Here is a 20020-nt window from a genome sequence, read left to right on the forward strand (position 1 = left end):
CCTTAACTTAGCTAATGAATAGAGTTGGCTTTCTTTGTAAAATGGAATAGAATCTTTGGAGATAATGGAAGTGTCAGAGTATTTTTTTTAGATCTGGAGACAATGGAATTTTTATTATCTTGCATCCAGACTTGTACGTAAGTCTAGTGACATGCAGTTCTGGTACTGGAAAGTTTAACTTTATGGAAAAAGGGGTTGATCATGGTAATCAATGAATAAATGTACTTTAATCACATATTTTTTTCTTTATCTTTTTGCCATTAAATGGGGAATTTCAGACACCAGCCTGGAAGAAGGTTGTATGAACCTTCTGTTCTTGCATTAGATGCTCCTGACCACCACTAGAGGGAGTTTGAAGCGAAGATGACAATACATGAACTTTGTATTGAGGATAAATGAGCAGTCTTCCTATCAGTGTCCACTAGTGGTGTTTAGGAGCAGCTGATGTAGGAACAGAAGATGTAGACACACTACTTATAGGCTTCACATGTCTGAAATCCTTATTAAAGTGACACACAACTTTGGTTTCAAAATACAAATCTAAAAACAAATTAAAAACAAACAAAAAATATATACAGTGCTCAACATAAATGAGTACACCTCAACAGATTTGTCAGAAAACCTTCACTTTCCTTGCAGAATCAACATTTTCTATGGGACACTATACTACAAAATACTCCCACAAATGTTGGCCTTTGATTGCAAACAAGATTTGTTAATTTGCACACACAAAAAAGTATTTTTCCTAACAAACTCATTCAAGACCATGTTGCAAAAATGAATACACCCAAATGAAAGTCTTAGGAACAAATCTAAATTTTAGACAACAAAATTCTTATTAACAAAAATTCAACTACAGGTAAGCCTAATTATTCATTGAACAGATGTCAAGCAGACAGCTAATTATAAAAGAGTGTTACTTAACAAAGAAAACTCCCCATTTCATGCTGTCAGCAATGTCATCACATGGAAGAGAAATGTCACAAGGCCTGAGAAAGAAAATCATTTCTTTACATAAGAAAGGTGAAGGCTACAAGAAGATCAGCACAGCTTTACTTATCAGCCAGAATACTGTAGTAAAAGTGGTACAAACATTTAACAAAGATGGAACTGCAACCATCTTACAGCGACATCCAGGCCATCCAGGGAAGTTTAAACCTCAACAGGAGCATCTTCTGATGAGAAGGGTTTAAGAAAATCACCATGCAAGTTCAATGCAGATACATAAAGAAGTAGAAAGCCAAACTGGGGTGATTGTTTCCTGTGACACAATGCAGTGTACACTGCAGAGGAATGGCATGCATGGGTGTTATCCATGAAGGAAGCCTCTCCTAAAGCCCACACACAAAAAAGCCTGACTAGAATTTGCCATGGTCCATGCTGAAAAAGAAGAAGACTACTGGGACTCTGTACTCTGATGAGACCAAGATAAATGTGGTGGCAGTGTCCTTCTTTGGGGCTGCATGAGTTGTGCTGGTGTTGGGGAGCTGCATTTTATTGATGGTACCATTAATTCACAGATGTATTACTTTATATTGAAAGAGAAGATACTATCATCACTCCGTGCCCTTGGTCATCGTGCACTTTTCCAACATGACAATGGTACAACACACATTTAAGGCCACTGTTGCATTTCTGAAGAAAAACAGGGTGAAATTGATTCAGTGGCCAAGTATGGCTCCTGATCTGAACCCAATCAAACACCTATGGGGAATTCTGATGAGACAAGTTGATCATCACTCTTCATCCAGCATCCAGACTTGGTGCTGTCCTTACAAATCATGCAGGTCATGCAAATTACCAGATGTAGTAGTTTTTGTTGTGGGGTGCATTCATCAACTAATTTGAGTAAAACTGAAGATTTTGTAATCTAAATTATATTATTAACCTTAATTTCATGTAGTAAGCTAAACAAATTTTCTATGAAAATCAGTTTTGTCAAAGTTTTGAAAATTGTTCTTGTGTTCATTGAGATATTGATTAAAATCTTACTTTTCAAAAGAGGTGTACTCATTTATGCTGAGCACTGTATATAGTCTTAAAGTGGTTGTAAAGGCTAAATATAACTTTTTTTTCTTAAAAAATCCAATCAGGTCACATGATCCAGCAGTTCCAGCAGATCCAACAGGGGGCACTCACCAACAGTTGTGAATTCTCGGAACCATGACATCACCCATAGGCTCCCATGACTCATTTTTCGGTGCTTGCTCCTTGCCCCTGCAACAGCCAGTCTCTGACACAGGAGAACAGGATCTGCTGGATTCTCTGGATCAACTGGACATAATATTGTGTATATGGACATTTCTTATTTGTTTATTGTTTTCTGTTGCTTGAACTAGATGGTCTTTTCTCAGCCTGACTAACTATGTAGCTGTAATGAGATCCCCATAGAGGTCAGCAGTATGTAAGTCCCAAGGTCTTTTCCCACTAACTCCCTGCAGTTGGGCACATATGAAAATTAGACTGTTTGTTTTTGTTTGTGAAAGGTTGAACTTGGATGGGGATTGTGGAAAGCAGAAAGCGGACAGATGTAGTAGTGAGGAGGTTGACCCTTTCATGGTGAACAGTCCAGGCAACAGCCCCCTTCTTGCAGATTGGATCAGCTATGCTCTCCAGGACAAATTTATCAGCAAACACTCAGCTGGCCTTCTAGCACACAAGAGGGGATGGTAGCACTCATTCTCTAGGATCTCTCCCAGTCAGTACTCACAAAACTCCTCTGGATAAATGGTTGCATCCTACCAGTATCCTGTCGGCAGCTTCTCCCAGTGCAACAAGACCAGATACTTAGACGACAGTCCTCTCAGCCAGATTTCAACATAACATAGTGGTCCCAGGCCCTCCAGCCTCACAGCTGGGGCATCCACTCGACAAGCACATGGCAGGATTGCCTGGGCGGGCAGACAAGCCCCCAGGTGATGAAATCACCTTAGGAGGAGGAAGATGAAGCTGCTCTCTGCTCTAGAATATTTATGCTTTCTCACAGAATCCTGTAGGCTGACCCTCCTAAAAATTGGCTATATAAATATTAAGCTGCTGATTAATATGTTCCCACCTCTATTACTCAGAGCTCCTCCAGGTGAACAAGGAGAAACAAACAAACAGGCAACCCCTGGAACACAGATCAGACCAAAGTAATAAAACGCAGCTCCACTGGTTAAAGTGAGCTAAACTAAATTTACAGAATTCCAGCCTCACTGGGTACAGTGAGTCAAAGTAAATTTACCTAACAGAACAAATATACCCCATTGACTATAAAGAGCCCTAACTAAATTTACCTTTTTTTTTTTTGCTGCCGAGATGCGACTTCCTGCCCACCATGGCTTCGTTCATTCTCCATGGTCCCACTGTATGAGGGAGCATAACCACCTTTTCTTGTTCACTCCTGAGATGGACTATGGAGTATGAATTTAGGACTATGGGATTTGTGTGCCTGCAACTGATTGCTAGAAACAAATGTGAGTGGGAAAAGGAAATGTTCAGGAGATCACGGAGAATGTTACAAGTAAGCAGAAAAACAGTAACAATTTCATGAAAAAACAGATTACAGGATTATTAAGTAGTGGATGTGTATGAATTATTTTGGAGAATAAGGATATTATTCAGAGTCACTTTAAACAGCTGAGCTGGAGTACCTTACAACTCAATATTTGAGCAGGCTGTATAGTCAAGAATATAGAATAAATAAAGAATAAAGAAAGAGTAAAGAACAAAAACACCTATGTTATATATTATAGTTTCTCACTTTCTTTCTTCAAGAGTATGCCTTCATAAAACAATCTTCAAATAAAAGTCAGCTGCAAAATAAAATACTGTATTCCCAAAGGCAAAGGGGAAAAAGTACTTTGTGTAGGATAAATATACTACACATGTAACATTTAATATATACATATATATATATATATATATATATATATATATATATATATATACACAGTGCTCAGCATAAATGAGTACACCCCAACAGATTTGTAAGAAAGCCTTTACTTTTCTTTCAGAATCAATATTTTCTATAGGAAGCTATGCTACATAACATTCCCACAAATGCAGACCATTGATTGCAAACAAGATTTGTTAATTTGCACACACAAAAAAGTTTTTTTCCTAACAAATTAATTCAGGACCATGTTGCAAAAATGAATACACCCCGATGAAAGTCTAAGGCGCAAAGCTAAATTTTAGACAACATAATCCTAATTAACAATAATTCAACTACAGGTGAGTCTAATTATTCATTAAACGTGTCCAGCAGACTGTTGATTATAAAAGGGCATTACTTAACAAAGAAAACCCCCTCCCAGCAATGAACCCTGTCAGCAATGGCTCTGTACTCTGGAGTGATGAGACCAAGATAAATGTTTTTGGAACTGATGGCTTTGAAACTGTATGGTGTCGCAAAGGTAAGGAGTACAAAGGAAAATGAATGGTGCCTACAGTGAAACATGGTGGTGGCAGTGTCCTTCTGTGGGGCTGCATGAGTGCTGCTGGTGTTGGTGAACTGCATTTCATTGATGGTGTCAAAAAATTTACAGATGTACTGCTCTATATTGAAAGAGAATATGCTACCATCACTCTGTCGCGCACTTTTCCAACATGAAAATGATCCAAAGCACACATCTAAGCCACTGTTGCATTTCTGAAGTAGAACAGTGATTCAGTAGCCAAGTCTCTTGGTCTGAACCCAATTGAACACCTATGGGAATTCTGAAGAGACAAGTTGAGTATCACTCTCTGTCCAGCATCAAGGCTCCAACAGAGGTCATTCTTGAAGAAGGGAAAAAGATCAATAGTGCAATATGTCACCAACTTGTTCATTCCATGCCTAGAAGACTTAATGTGTGCGTGTGTATATATATATATATATATATATATATATACACACACATACATAAATATATATACACACACACACACACACACACACATACACATACATATACACAGTCATGGCCAAAAATATTATTGATTTCTTTTTTTTTTGTATTAGTACTGGACAAACTTATTGGCACTCTCAATTTATTATTTGGTAGCACACCTCTTGGAAAAAATAACTGAAATCAATTGCTTCCTGTAACCATCAATGAGTTCCTTACACCTCTCTACTGGAATTTTGGACCACTCTTGTTTCGCTAATTGCTCCAGATCTCTCAGATTGGAAGGGTTCCTTTTCCCAAATGCTATTTTGAGATCTATCCATGGGTGGGACTGAGATCTGGACTCATTGCTGATCTGTTCAGTACTCTCCAGTGCTTTGTCTGAAACCATTTCTGGGTGCTTTTTGACGTGTGCTTTGGCTCATTGTCCTGCTGTAAGACCCATGACCTCTGATGGAGACCCAACTTTCTGACACTGGACCCTACATTTCACCCCAGAATTCTTTGGTAGTCGTCAGATTTCATAATGCCATGCACACGGTCAAGACATGCAGTGCCAGAAGCAGCAAAGCAATCCCAAAACATCAGTGAACCCCCATTATCTTTGACTGTAAGGACAGTAATCCTGATAAAGTTACGTTACATGACATAACGCATAGGGTACGCCGATTGTGTCAGGCCGCAAACCAAAAGTGCACGTGCCGCTAATTTAGAAAAGGGATTTCTGCACACTTCTTACAGCAAACACTGTATAGTGAGTTATTAACCCTGTAGTGTCTCAGGAGGACACATTTTAATGTGAGTTGAATTATATTTTAATAAAGGCTATTTTTAGTGGCAATACTTCACTTTATTGAGCCTTCTTTTCACATGGATGTGGAGCAATCTGGATATGTGTAATAGTGCTGGCTAACAGTGGTGAATATCTGTGTACCATTATAACCTCCCGGGTTAAAGGGAAAAGCACAGTTTGACCTGTTATTATGGGTCAAACTTGGAGGTGAGCGCAATACAGTGTTGGAGGTGGGTAAGCACTAAGGGGTGACACAGGAGCACCATACACGTTTCCACAGTAGTGTGTTATACTGATCTACTTGAAGTACAGCAGAGACCATAATCATATGACACTTGTTGCTGGTGTATTTGGATCACGATCAATAGGATATATACCACACAAGTTCAAATGATGATATTTAAGATTGCAAGGGACAGTTCACTATTAAGGACATTTTATTTGTTATTTGTGTGCACAATTCATTTATAGTACTGGTTATGTGCAGTTTTATGGGTGTCTACATGTATGCATTGGTAAGACATTTGGTGTAGCATACATTGATTCTCACAAACACGGTTTTCTGTTTCTTCACTACTTATATATACACGTATCATACTGTTAGCACCATATTTATGTATATATTGTTGTGCAGCATTTTTTTCATTTATTTATGGTTTTACATGTGGGAACACATTATATGCTAGCCGCACAATTTCTTTAGGAGGTGTATTTCGGGGTCAGTAACGGACCCCATGAGATGCCCCTGGTACCTTTTCCATAGGCTTTTTTGAGTTTGGGCAAGGATGCAGGGGCCCCATGATCCCCTATTGCCCGTGGGCCCCATAAGTTGTCAGTCCGCCCCTGGCGCTGAGCAAAATGTTGGCGCTATATAAATCCTGTATAATAATAATGCTGAAGAATACAGTGTAACTAGGTTGTGTGACTACAAGTCCCAAGATCATCTGCTTTCCAGACACACTTCCCACTCTGCTAGCAGGAAATTATGTGCTTACTCTGCACTGAACACTAGGGGGGAAGAAGGGGAATCTCAGTCAGTCAGTACAGTAAATGTCCCTGAATTGCAGAATAACCCAGCCTGAACCCAGCTACACAAAGTAGAGAAAAAATAAAATTTGCCAAACCAACTTCCTCTACATCTTTGTAATTGATGAAAAATGTGTATATCAGGGGAAGATTTAACTGCTAAAAGGGAGGATTTAGAGAAGAATGGCCTAGGGTATAGTATATATGGACACATTAACATACATGTAAGACACATAGGTGCATATTTTTTATATATTTATTTATTTCAAGTACTTATATAGCGCCGTCAATTTACGCAGCGCTTTACATACATATATTGTACATTCACATCAGTCCCTAACCCTCAAGGGGCATACAATCTAAAGTCCCTAACTCACATTCATACATACACATACTAGGGACAATTTTCATTAACCTACCAGCATGTCTTTGGAGTGTGGCAGGAAACCGGAGCACCCAGAGGAAACCCACGCAGTCACAGGGAGAACATGCAAACTCCAGGCAGGTGGTGCCGTGGCTGGGATTCGAACCAACGACCCTAGTACTGCCAGGCGGAAGTGCTAACCATTTAGCCACTGTGCTGCCCTTTTAGTTTAGTTTGCACATATGCTGGATGCGTAGAGTGTATAAAGTACATCCTTGCCAAATTCATAAAAAGGGATAATTTTTTTACCTCTATTGGGTGATTCCATCAGAGAACTGCTTCCTTGCTGCTAGGACACAGGACCAAAGTATTATAGCTGGGCATTGCACTCAAGAGTCAATACTAGACTACACTAGGTTAGATGCCAAACTGAAACTAATTTATTAAACAGGAACAGATTTTTATATACTTCAGAAATAGGGGCAGTCCCCACATAAACAATAAACCAAATATTATACATTAGGATAAACATCCCACACTGATTAGATAATACTAATCACATTTCCAGGAGGACTAGCCACCAGACAAACAATAGGTGACTCAATTAACTTCATTAACAATGGGAATGCACACCTAGGAGGCACAATGGTAGAAAGACAGTAAACACATAACACCTCAATAAACAGATTAGAGCAAGAGTCCCCAGCATCAGGTTGTTTTGAGCTGATTATATCAACATCTTCTTAGAGTCTCTGAGTCAAGGAGGGGGGGTTGAAGCAGTCAATGCGTGTTTTGGCTCAGAGACCCCAAATCTGTATCCTGGTCCTGCAATTCTCAAGGTCTGTGTGTTTTGGGGAGATATGGACTTGAATACGAAGTAAACTACTCCAAAGATCCCCCCCAGGCACACACCTCTCAAAGAATAGAGCCCCCCTCAGATGCCAGAGCCATGGTCAGTAGGCAAAAGGCTAGCCTGCAGTTCCCTCCAAAAGCCTGTCCTGGTTGGGTCTGTCACACCATAAAGAAATATCTATATTTATCCAAAAACTCATTACATTTTTTAAAGGCAAAATTTTACATTGCTTCCACTAGCAAACATACTGAGAAAACCCATTGGACACACTTCTAAGCTACCCTATTTCAGGTGAAAAAGGCAGTCTCAATTTTATACTTCTGTTGTGAACCCCTGGACTATACTTCCACCCCAACTGGACTTAACAAAGGGACCAGATCTTTCCCTCAAGGTCAGGTAGGTGGCCATTTAAAATCATTGCAGCTATCATAACCTCCTTTAGCCAAGTGTATGCAAATATGCGGCCCCGTCCACATTAAATAAATAAAAGCATGCCAAAATATCCACAATACCGTTAAGGGTATCTGTATATCACATGAAGCGTGCATCTCACCTGATCCTCCTCGCTGCACACGAGCGATACCTCACTTCGGGCAGGAGATGTAAGATGGATGCCTCATTACACAATATGTCATGTGGCCGAACCCTGACACGTGTTTCGTCACCTGACTTTATCAAAGGGTTGGCCCCACAGCACAACACAGCTATTTAAATAGTGTCCCATTAATCATCCAGAACAACATCACTTCCCCTCAAAAAGACAGAAAGTGAAATGTTCATGAGCACCATCTTAAGGCCAAAAATATATATTGCTTCTGACCATTTGAAATAAAATGTAAATAAGCTGCTCACAAGTACCATCTTGTGTCCAAAAAAAAAAAAATACTTAAAACCATTGAAATACATAAATAAAGAGTATATATATACCATCCATCCTAAACAAAACCTGTAAAAGTAAAAGTATCTGGACAAATACATTAAACAATGATCGAATAAAAATATTAGATCAAAGATACAAAAGCAAACATAAAAAATACAAATTAAAAATTAAAGTTAAAATAAAATAAGACTAGGAAAAGGATGACAAACTATACAGCCCAATCAAAAAGTGAAAATTATTCATATTTCAGAATGAGATATAAGGGACTCAATCCCAATATTCTCAACAATTATAAATCAACATACTGTAGAGCCCCCTGTACATCGCTAATGAAACAATTAATGTCGACTTGCACATTGAGACCCAAAGGATTTAAAGTATGGAGCTGACAAATCCACTTGTTTCTACCCCTGGAGAGTTTTCGAACCATATTGGAACCTCTCCATGTTGGGTAGATTCTATCCAAGCCCCAAAACAACATACCCTCTGGATTTTTTTATGTACCTGCCTAAAATGAAGTGAAACACTATGGTTATGGAAACCAATACTGATAATATGAACATGTTCAGTCAAACGTTTCTTAAGAGTGCTGTCAGCACTGGGGACAGCATATGCTGACAGATCCCCCGCAGATGAGGATGGGGGGTGGCAGCATGCAGGAGATTGATAGGAGAGATTGCCGGGCAGCACATAGAGGAACTGAGAAATGCACAGTCCTCTATGTGCTGCCGATATACTCTCCTATCCAGGCGGCCACAGCTCACCGGAAAAATACCCAGTGTGCCTCAAGCCCAGTCCGGGCCTGATGACAACATTGATTTACAAAAGACAAATAAGCTATTCACTTTGCATTGGAATTTTTCCTAAGATTAGTAAGTGTAAAATTTCACTTTGCAAAGAATATCCGGTCACATGAAAAAAAAACTGTATTTTGCTTGTACTGTACATGATTAGATGATAGAAGTTAACAGAGCTCCATCTCATTCAACAAGCTAGGGGAAAAGTATCTTGCAAAGTTAAAATTCCCTTGCAAAACAAGAAGCCTAATTGTCTTTAGCAAATCATTCACCATTATATATGAGCAAATTACATGATCAAAGTCCAATAGGAAATATGTATTTTCTTCCCTTTTAGGTTTAAGAGGCTTTTTATCAATTGGTTCTCGGCTATTAGGTGTTATACACAAATGCACTTATTCCCCTCTGTAGGTACAGCATAAATGCACATAATAAAAAGATGCAGGCACTTTCCTGTGATAAGAAAATTACAGCACATTTTCTGACTCCACAAGTCACACCATAAACAGGTCTCTTATGATGACTCATTTTTACATTATCTACTCAAATGTGCAATAGAAAAACATCAGACTATTTTGTACTTATTTATAAATTCTTTGAAGTTCTAAATGATTCAATCATTGTAAGAGGCTGTGCCGTTAAAAAAAACACAAATATGCCAAACAATATACAGTATATGCTGAAAGAACAAGGTACAACAGCTCAAGTGTCTTATCCCCAGTACTCAGTAAATGCAGGAGTAAATAGCACACAGAGGTGTTAGCACATTGGACTTTCTTCTTTTTGCAAAGTCATAATTGTTAATCAATTAAATCAATGGGAACAAGGCAGTGCATGATGGATTCAGACCATTGGCTAATCACCCCGACAGGTAATAAAGTGCCACATTCAAAAAACAATTAAACAGAAAAATAATACACTCCATGGACTTTATAGGCACCAGTCCAATTACTGTAATACAAATACATAATCTTTTTTAATGCACAATAAAAAAATACGTTAAAAACAAATTAAAATAAGACACAATAAGGCATCCTGCACCCTTATGAAGATTTTTGGTGGTGAACATATTTACATACTGTATAGCTCGACATGTTTTTCATTTTCCACTTTTTCAAGAGCAGAAGGTGCATAGGTTTAAGATAGAAGAAATTAATTTCAATAGTACATCAGGGGTGGGGGAGTATCAATTAGTCACATCTGTCCCAGTAAAAAAGGGGAGATACGCAGACATACTCCTTCAAAGCCACAGTAAAGCCACTGGATATAAAAATCAAATACACCTTTTTTATATTCAAATAGTGCCAGGCTAGAGGTCTACCGGGACAGACAGACATTTACAGTACAGAAAAATAAGCCCCGTTTCACTACATCATATACTTGTGTACCAAAGAACGTAACCAGGGATCCCCCAGCTGAGTCATCCTTTCTGATCCAGTGTGGGGCCACCACCATAGTCGACATAAGGGTGCAGGATGCTACTGTGTCTTATTTTAATTTGTTTTTAACTTATTATTTTTTTATTGTGTAATATTAAAGATAATATATTTGTATTAGAATAATTGGTGTGGTATCTATTAAGTCAACAGACTGCTGTCCAAAGTTTATTATTTTTCTATTTAATTTGTTTTTTTTGAAAAGTCAATTTGGAAGAACTGCCCCACGTAGGGGTGAGCAGCATGGGCTGGATATATTGGACTGTGCAATGAGTATGGCCAATAAAACATGACAGTTCTAAAACCATAGGCAAAACCTAAATAGGGTGCTCCTCATCAGAATATCTATGAAGATCCAGTTCAGACCTTTGAAATGCCACACATCTACCCACAAATAATATTTAGCTATACTTGAAATCTGGTGGCCTGAGACACCCTTAGCTTTGCATATCTCTTATAAACAGTGAGATGTATTTGCCATTGTTTCTGGTTCAACTCCTGCCCAATTTAGAATGTGAGGTGCTCTTGCCCACTGTGGGGTGTTCCCAATCTTTTAGTTAAATTCTCTGTAAAAGAAGGATTCCAACAAGAATAGTGGAGCGAAAAGGGTGAGATTTTACCACTGGAGAAACTTAGATGTTTTAACACTTCAGCATCTGTTAAAATTATTTGCTTACGGTGGAATTTCCAACTTTTTAGAGTTGGGTAGGAAAGGAAGCCAACAGGTTTTGGAGTGGAAGAGAGATATTTTAAATTAAATTGTTCATATAAATTAAGTAATACCTGTTTATTCAGTTTATCTTTGTGTGTACTGATGTTTACAAAACAAGATCAACCTTACCAATATATTTAAATTACTTTTATCTATATTTACACATACTCCTGTTTAGATATTCTTGGCCTTTGACAAAGTTTCATGGATTACGCGTTTTTCTAATTTAGAATATTGTCTCATATAAAGCATTTAATTTTTGAGATACACACTTTTCATAAAATCAGCAACTCATACAAAGCAACATACCTGAACATGCATGCCAGTCTTTATGTTCATAAGTTTTTCACTGTAAACATGACCATGGTCTGTTACGCATAATCATTATCAATCATAACTGTTGTATGATCTACATGCATTCGGTAATTGAAACTTTAATTGTTAACTTCTATTTTTTTCGTGAATTATCAAAACATGCATAATAAAATAAATTCCTGGCAATATATTCAAAATTAATATAATTTTTTACATATTTACATAGTTGGTAAGGTTAAATAAAGACACCAGTCCATCCAGTTAAACCTGTGTGGGTGTGTGCATGTATTTAGGTTTCTACCATTTCCCATATCCTTGTATTCTGTGTTCAATAAAATGCTCATTCAAGAGTTTTTTTTTAAATTAGCGACACTTCCCGCAGAAACCGTAAGTGGGGTAAGAAGGGAGTTCCACATCCTTACCACTCTAACAGTAGAAAACCCTTACGCAATTTAAGGTTCAACCACTTCTCGTTCAAATTCATTACATGTCTTCTTGAGTGACCTGAGACTGAATAGATTCCTCCCAGTGCGGGACTCGCCATTATGACATTTGTATCTTGCTATCATATCCCCTTTTAAGCTTCTCTTCACCAGGTAGAATGAACTTAATGTTTGTAATCGTTTCCCATAACTGAGATCCTCCAGCCCTCTTATTAGTTTTGAAGCATTTCTCTGGGCTCTCTCCAGTTCCAGCACATCCTACCTGAGGACTGGTGAGCAGAACTTGTCATCATACTCAAGATGTAGTCGAACCAAAGCTTTGTAAAGTGGTAGAATTATAGCATTATCTCTTAAGTAAATACCCTTTTTTTATGCATGCTAATATTCTACTGGCTTTGCTTGCTGCAGTTTAGCGTTGTATGCTAATGCTGAGTCTGTCATCAACTAGGACCCCTAGATCTTTTTCCATTCTCAATTCCTGCCCCTAGTGTGCAACTTGTATTTGTATTTTTAGCCACCATGTTTTTGCCCGCCCCTCTAATTTTATCTAGGTCTTCCTGTAAAGTTGCTATATCCTATTTTGAAGTTATTGTCCTGCGTCAGCAAACACTGAGATTAAACTATTTATTCTAACCTCTATATCATTTATGAAAAAGTTAAACAGGCTTGATCCCAGGACAGGGCCCTGTGGTACCCCACTTACAACTGCAGACCATTCAGAAGATACATTATTTATCACCACCCTCTGGATGGGCCCCTGTAACCTTCTATCCAGGTACATATACTATCGTCATCGCCAACAGACCTCATTTTGTGGATTAAACGTTTATGGGGTATCATGTCAAATGCTTTGGTGAAGTCTAGATACACCACATTCACAGACCTTCCTCTATCCAGATTGCAGCTCACTTCCTCATAGAATGTTAATAGGTTGGTCTGGCAAGAACGATCTTTCAGAAATCCCTGCTGGTTACTACTCATGATACTATTCTTATCTGCTAATTCTTGGATATGGTCCCTTATCATCCTCTCCAAATGTTGACCAAAAAATTAATGTTAGGCTGACTGGCCTGTAGTTTCCAGTTTTGTATCTCGGCCCATTCCTGAATATTGGTAGGAAGTTGCTCTCAGTGACCCTACCACGTGGATTCCATAGATGGCCAGGGGCCATCATTGATATTTTAAGTGAGATCCTCAGATGACACCTTAACTGCTGACTCCCTCTGGTGGATTTCCATTGTACTTCAAATATCTTGATGCTTGGTTAAACACCGTATGATGACATCTTGGTTGCTGGCTCCCTCTGGTGATTTCTGATCGTAATTCGGGTATTTGGAAGCTTGGCTGGTATGCTGCAATTCCTGCTGCTGCCTACTAGACGATCCAGATTCCAGATGTCCAACTGTAGATGACCAGTTTTTTCATCACTCATATGCGCTTAAATAGCGCTATCTGGTTAGTGCAATCTACGCCTATATCTACCACCTTTGATCTTTTGAAAGACTGTCACTCTCAGGCCACACCTTGTCACCATTCTTGGAGTGTTGAATATCCAATTTTTCCTCTGGCTTAGAGACGCTATGTATATCCGTATATGAAACGGTTTCTGCATAGATTTTATAAATATTATCCATTTCACCGCTGCATGTTATTTTATATATTGTACATAGAAGGTTTGAGGTTATTACTTTTCATGCTAGCTGCTCTATCCACACAGATCTAGTGCTTGTTTTCCATTTATATATTTTTATCTGAGTGTAGGGAAAAGGTCGTCTAGCGGCCAGGGCAAAGATGTCAAACCGCCTCCTCAAAATATATGAGCATTATGTGTCAGCAAAAATCCCCCCGACAAATACATTTGAGCAATAATCTTCATACTTACCCCCTAAGCATAAGTTCCCTTTGCAAGTCAAATTTCTACCCAAATGAAATTCCCACTCTCCAACCCAAATCCCCCCTCCTAGCACTAATCCTCTACCCCCCAAATTTACCCTCTTAGAATACATCCCCCCCAGACCCCATTTCCCAGCACAAATCCCCCCTCAAATCCTCTCTCCCAGCACTAATTCCCCCCCCCTCCTAGCACAAATCCCCCCAATCATCCCTACTAGCATACTAGTACAATCCCCACCCTGCTCAAGGCCCCTCCTGCCCACCCCTTGTCACTGCCCTGGGTCCTGGAGATTTGCTCACATTAAAGGATAAATTCATCTTTGGGAACATGTTACATGTTCCACCCATTTTTGGGTTGGAACATGTAACATGTTCCCACTGCTTTAGCCTGTCCCCGACCCACCGCCTCTAGTGACAGCAAGCCAGGGAACTCAGGGCCACACTTTTTTTAAAAATGCATCTGTGCTGGGCTCCACCCACCCAGCCATGTCATTCATTCACAGAGTTCTGTGAACGGGAGAACTACAAGTACCGACAGCCTTTGCAGTTGTCAGCTTGTAGTTTTCAATGAACTACCAGGGTGCTAGTGAGCACTCTAGGTAGTCCATTGTTTCTTCCTGTCATTGTGTAACTACCTGCCCATTTGGGGTCCAAGGAGACACCTTACATTGACAGTCTGCAGGAGTCCTGCATTGCTAATCAAGAGTGCAATGTTTTGCAGGCTCCTAGTAAAATAAATAAATAAATGCACACTTTTTATCTGCACAATGATGTGCATTTATTTATTTATTCAAAGGTGAACTTATACTTTGAGGTTTTTTTTTATTTATTCTTTTTAGAACACTGGCTTCTGTTAGCCACAAGGGTACAATTCCTACTGTGTTGCTAACAATACTGTCTTGTCTATTATACCCCTCCTTTTCCACAGTAAAAACTGAGAAGAATGTATTTGTAGAGCCACCCCCTCAGGAGCTGCTGAGTATTTCATGTTCCCCGTTCACGTCTGAGCCCTGGCTGGAGCACAACTCTTGCTGACACCACCCCTGGCTATAACTTATACAATAATCACACAGCATTTGAAGAACAGCAAATCATCCTGCATTAGAACCAGATAAGCAGAAATATACACAGGAAGAATCAATGATTGATGTGAGAAAATATGAACCACAAAGGAGCAATAAACAGAGTTCAGCCTAATATCACTTCAAATAGTCCCATTTGTCCTGCAGGACTTAGAGTTTAATTGAATTTAATCAGAGCTCTCCTACCAAGAGAATTTTCCCCAAACAAGCAGAAAGAGAGAGATTAAGAATGTTAGGTTAGCTCACTTGTGGGCTCCCAGTAACCAAAACCAGTGTTTAAGCAAACAAAAAGTCCCATATAAAGCCTATCACACAATGCGGGAAAAGAATCTTCTGCTGATTTTGGGGGAGCTCTTTATGTTGGTTCACAGTGGAGGTGTAATCCCTTTTCTTTATGAAAAAATGTCACTTCCCTGAAGATGATTACACAGCAAGCAGAGTTCCCCTTTAATATAGGTAACAAGCTGGGAGTTTACTTTGAATGTATCAAAAAGTTGTTCCCTTGAACAACTTGGCTGGTGGAACTTGGTGCTTCTGTGTGTAGAAAAGGCCTCAGGTAATATGCTTTTACTTTTTACAGTTCCTGCCAATCAGGTAAGCAAAAACTATTCAGGTTGATATATTGTGTGCAGTACTTAACCGCTTCCCTGCCGCCCTATAGCAGATATACTGCTACAGGGTGGCAGGGGTGCACAAAATCATGTGTGTGTGTGTATATATATATATATATATATATATATATATATATATATATACATACATATACACACACATATACACACACACATACACACACACACGATTTTGCACTTCCAGGTAGGGGGCGTGCACACGCCCTACCCGTGATGCCATTGGGGGCCGTGGCTGTCAATCACTGGGTCCCTCCAGTGATTAGCCACTGGCGCCCAGTGATTACCGAGGATCTCCAAGAGGGAGGAGGGCTGCTTTGTTTACTAATAGTCCTCCTACCTGTCGGCTCGGGCACACTGCTCTGGATGGCTGTGCACAGCACAACCATCCAGAGCAGCGTGCTTTCACTGAAGCACCAACACACTGCCCCCCAGTAAAACACTCACAGCACACAGTTAACCCTTTGATTGCCACTCGTGTTAACCCCCTCCTGCCTAGTGCCATTAGTACAGTGTCAGTGCTTTTTTTTAGCACTGATCACTGTATTGGTGTCACTGGGGATGTCAGTGACACCAAGTCAGTTCCCCCCCGGTGTTAGAATGCCCGTCGCAGTTCCACTAAAAGTCGCTGATTGCCGCCATTATTAGTAGAAAAAAAAATCCAGTATCTATACCACCATTTGAGGACGCTATAACTTTCACGTAAACCAATTTATTTACACGTATTGGGATTTTTTGTGGCAAAGACATGTTGCAGAATACATTTTAGCCTAAATTTATGACGAAATTTGATTTTTTAAATTTTTTTTGCTGGACATGTTTAATAGCAAAAAGTCAAAAATATTGTTTTTTTCTCAAAATTTTCAGTCTTTTCTTTTCTTTACAGCTTAAAAAATAAAAATGCACAGACGATCAAATACCACCAAAAGAAAGCTCAATTCATGGGAAAAAAGGACTCGCTTGCATGAGATCTGTAGTTCTATGTCAGCTAAACTGAATGAAGCTTACAACAAACAAGTCCCAGCATTCTCAGTGTTGCTGTACGATTTCCTGTGTCACCTGAATTGCAGAGATCTTGTGGGCATTTAACAATCTTCAATCAGTAACAATGCAGTTACATATTTAATACAGTTTCCTTCTCCTTGTCTCCAACATACCCCGATCAGCTTTTATGGGTCCAATATGCACTGATTTTGCTTCTTTACCCCCTTGATGCCAACACAAATATGCAGCCTTGCTGCATTGGGCTTTATTTGTGTATCTGCCAGCACAGAGACCGGGGTCTCACCAAACGATCGGGGTCTCACCAAACGATCGGGATCCGGAACTCCCGATTCTGGGTCACGTGATTGTTGTGATAGCTTCCGATTGGCTATCACAGTGATCAGTCACTGTGAAGCCTGCTCCCGTGTTTTCTCACTCTGAATGGAGGAGAGAGATACATTGTATCTCTCTCTGTCCTTTTAGACAGAGAAAAAAAACAAAAACAACAGTTTGTAAAATAACAAAATAAATAAATATTAAAAATACAGAAACAATAAGGAAAAATACTAGATGTTTGATCTAGGTCAGTGCCAGGGTTAGTGTCAGGGTTAGTGTTTGCGTCAAGGGTCAAAGGTCAAGATCAGGGTCAAAGTTCAGGTCCAATATATTTTGGGCAGGATTTTTTTTTAATTAGTCAGTTAGGGGTTTATTTACTAAAGCTGGAGAGTCCAAAATCAGACTCCCTTCTGCATAGAAACCAATCAGCTTCTAACCTCAGCTTGTTCACTGAAGCTTTGGCAATGAAACCTGGAAGCTGATTGGTTTCTATGCAGAAGTGAGTCTGATTTTGCACTCTCCAGCTTTAGTAAATAAACCCCTTAGTGTCAGTGTTTTTTAGGTAGGACAAAGAAAAGCAAAAATGTTCACTATTGTTTCTGGGCTGTATTACGGGTACAAACAACAAATAACACACACATATGTGGTACTGCTGTGATCATCAAGAGTAGGAACATTTAATTTGGCCTGTTTTTTTGGTGGTAGGCTATGGTAGTAACACGAAATATACAGCTAAAATTTAAAAAAAAATATATATTTTTTTTACTTTTTTGGGCCAGTTTTCCTTTGATAATAACAAACAAAATCAGGAGATATCCATAACCATTTACCGCCAAATAAAAGCCCAATTTGTCCTGAAAAAAAAACAAGGTAGAATTCACCTGGATGTACAAAGTAGTTGTGGTGATATGTACAGATTTACTAACACATGTCAAAGTGGCAAAATTGAGATAGGCCATTAGGGTTTGTTTTACCTTTAGGATGAAGGGGTTATTATTTATGTTTTTGAAAAATGTTTTGGGATTATTTTTACTCTCCTCTGCTACATGTCTTTCATGGTCTATTTTTGCTGCCCTGGTTGCACTCTTACATTTCCTATTGCATTCTTTGTGGTACTGGAATGTTGACGGTATCAACGCAACCTTACATTTTTTAAAGAATAGTTTTTTACTTTTTAATGTGCCGTTTTATGTGCAAATTTAGCTACCTAGGTTGAACCTTAGTTAGTTTATTTTGGCAGTTTGTTACAAATCAATGACAGGCTGACAGACACAGCGGCTGTATAAGCGTTTACATCCATACAGGGACAGATGCACATCACAGTCAGTCTACATCCCTGTACAGATGGAAACATAGGAATCTGTACAGGCGCTGTGTCTATCAACCTAATTATATAACAAGCCTCATGTTATTAATCACCATTATAAGGTGGTCGTGCCATCATCTCAAATGACTATGGAAAAATTAAAAGGGGGAAAAAAACTCCAAAAAAGAGAATGGACTATCTCAGCACGCAAAGGACAACACAGTCATAAAAACAATATATGTTTATCAATACACAAAGAATTTTTTGATCAGACATGTACATGAATCCATTTTAAAATCACATGGATTTAACAGCATGAACTCATAATTCACAAAGGTCATAATTGTTACAACTCCACCCCCAATAGAGGATAATGCTGGCTCCTCTACATGTTTTGCGAAATTTTCAAATCCATGAAATTACCTTTGTGAATTTGAGTTCATGCGGTTAAATCTATGTGATTTTAAAATGGATTCATGTATGTCTGATCAAAAAATGATTTGTGTATTAATAAAAAATATATTGTTTTTATGACTGAGTTGTCCTTTTGGGTGTCTGTCAACCTGTTATTGATTTCTAACAGACTGCTGATGACAGATGCATTTAACAGTTCTCACTCCCAGGTACATGAATATATGCTGTACAGGCCTCTGTACCTTCATAAATGAGCCCTTAAAGTGTAACAGCCAAGTAAGATTGGTAAGATCTCAGTAATAATAAAAAAAAATAACACTGATAATATGTCATAATCTCATAACATATAATAGAGCAGCTGATTTAAAACCTGGATACCACCTGCCTTTCAGGGAAATCCACCTCCTAAGCCTGGGTTCACACTTGTGCGGTGGGGCATATTGCATGAGATTCGCACAGGAACTGCACCGCATACCTGTGCAAATCACCTGCGAATTCTGTATGGGTCAAATTGCACTGCATCCGCACCAAAAAAGGTGAAGGACCCTTTTTTTGGATCGCGCTAGAATCATATCACATGGGTATTCACACCTATGTGATCCGATTCTGCACATTGCACCGCGTTTGGTGGACTGATTTCGGGGTGTTGTTAACTTAACATACACACCCGCAGCGGTTCGCATGCGATTGGGATGCGGTGCGGAATTTGCACAGAAACCGCTGCGAATTCCGCACCGCATCAGTGTGAACCCAGGCTAAGTCACCTTGGTTCACACATCACAGGGTTAGCACTGCAGATCAAAATATTAAGGACCCTCTCAAACAGTGCAGTTTCATTGTGGTGCACTACAGCATACACGTTAATGTGTGTTGCATTAAGGAA

The 20020-nt window shown here is 39.2% G+C and overlaps 1 protein-coding gene across 5 annotated transcripts in view; it reads right to left on the minus strand.

The window, feature by feature from the left end:
* Nucleotides 1-20020, minus strand: part of SYNDIG1 (synapse differentiation inducing 1) — a 419894-nt gene that overhangs the window by 108220 nt on the left and 291654 nt on the right. The gene's annotated exons all lie outside the window — the stretch shown is intronic.

Source organism: Staurois parvus, unplaced genomic scaffold (genome assembly GCF_062004578.1).
Source record: "Staurois parvus isolate SC_StPar_1 unplaced genomic scaffold, SC_StPar_1.0 ptg000081l, whole genome shotgun sequence".
Lineage (NCBI taxonomy): Eukaryota > Metazoa > Chordata > Amphibia > Anura > Ranidae > Staurois > Staurois parvus.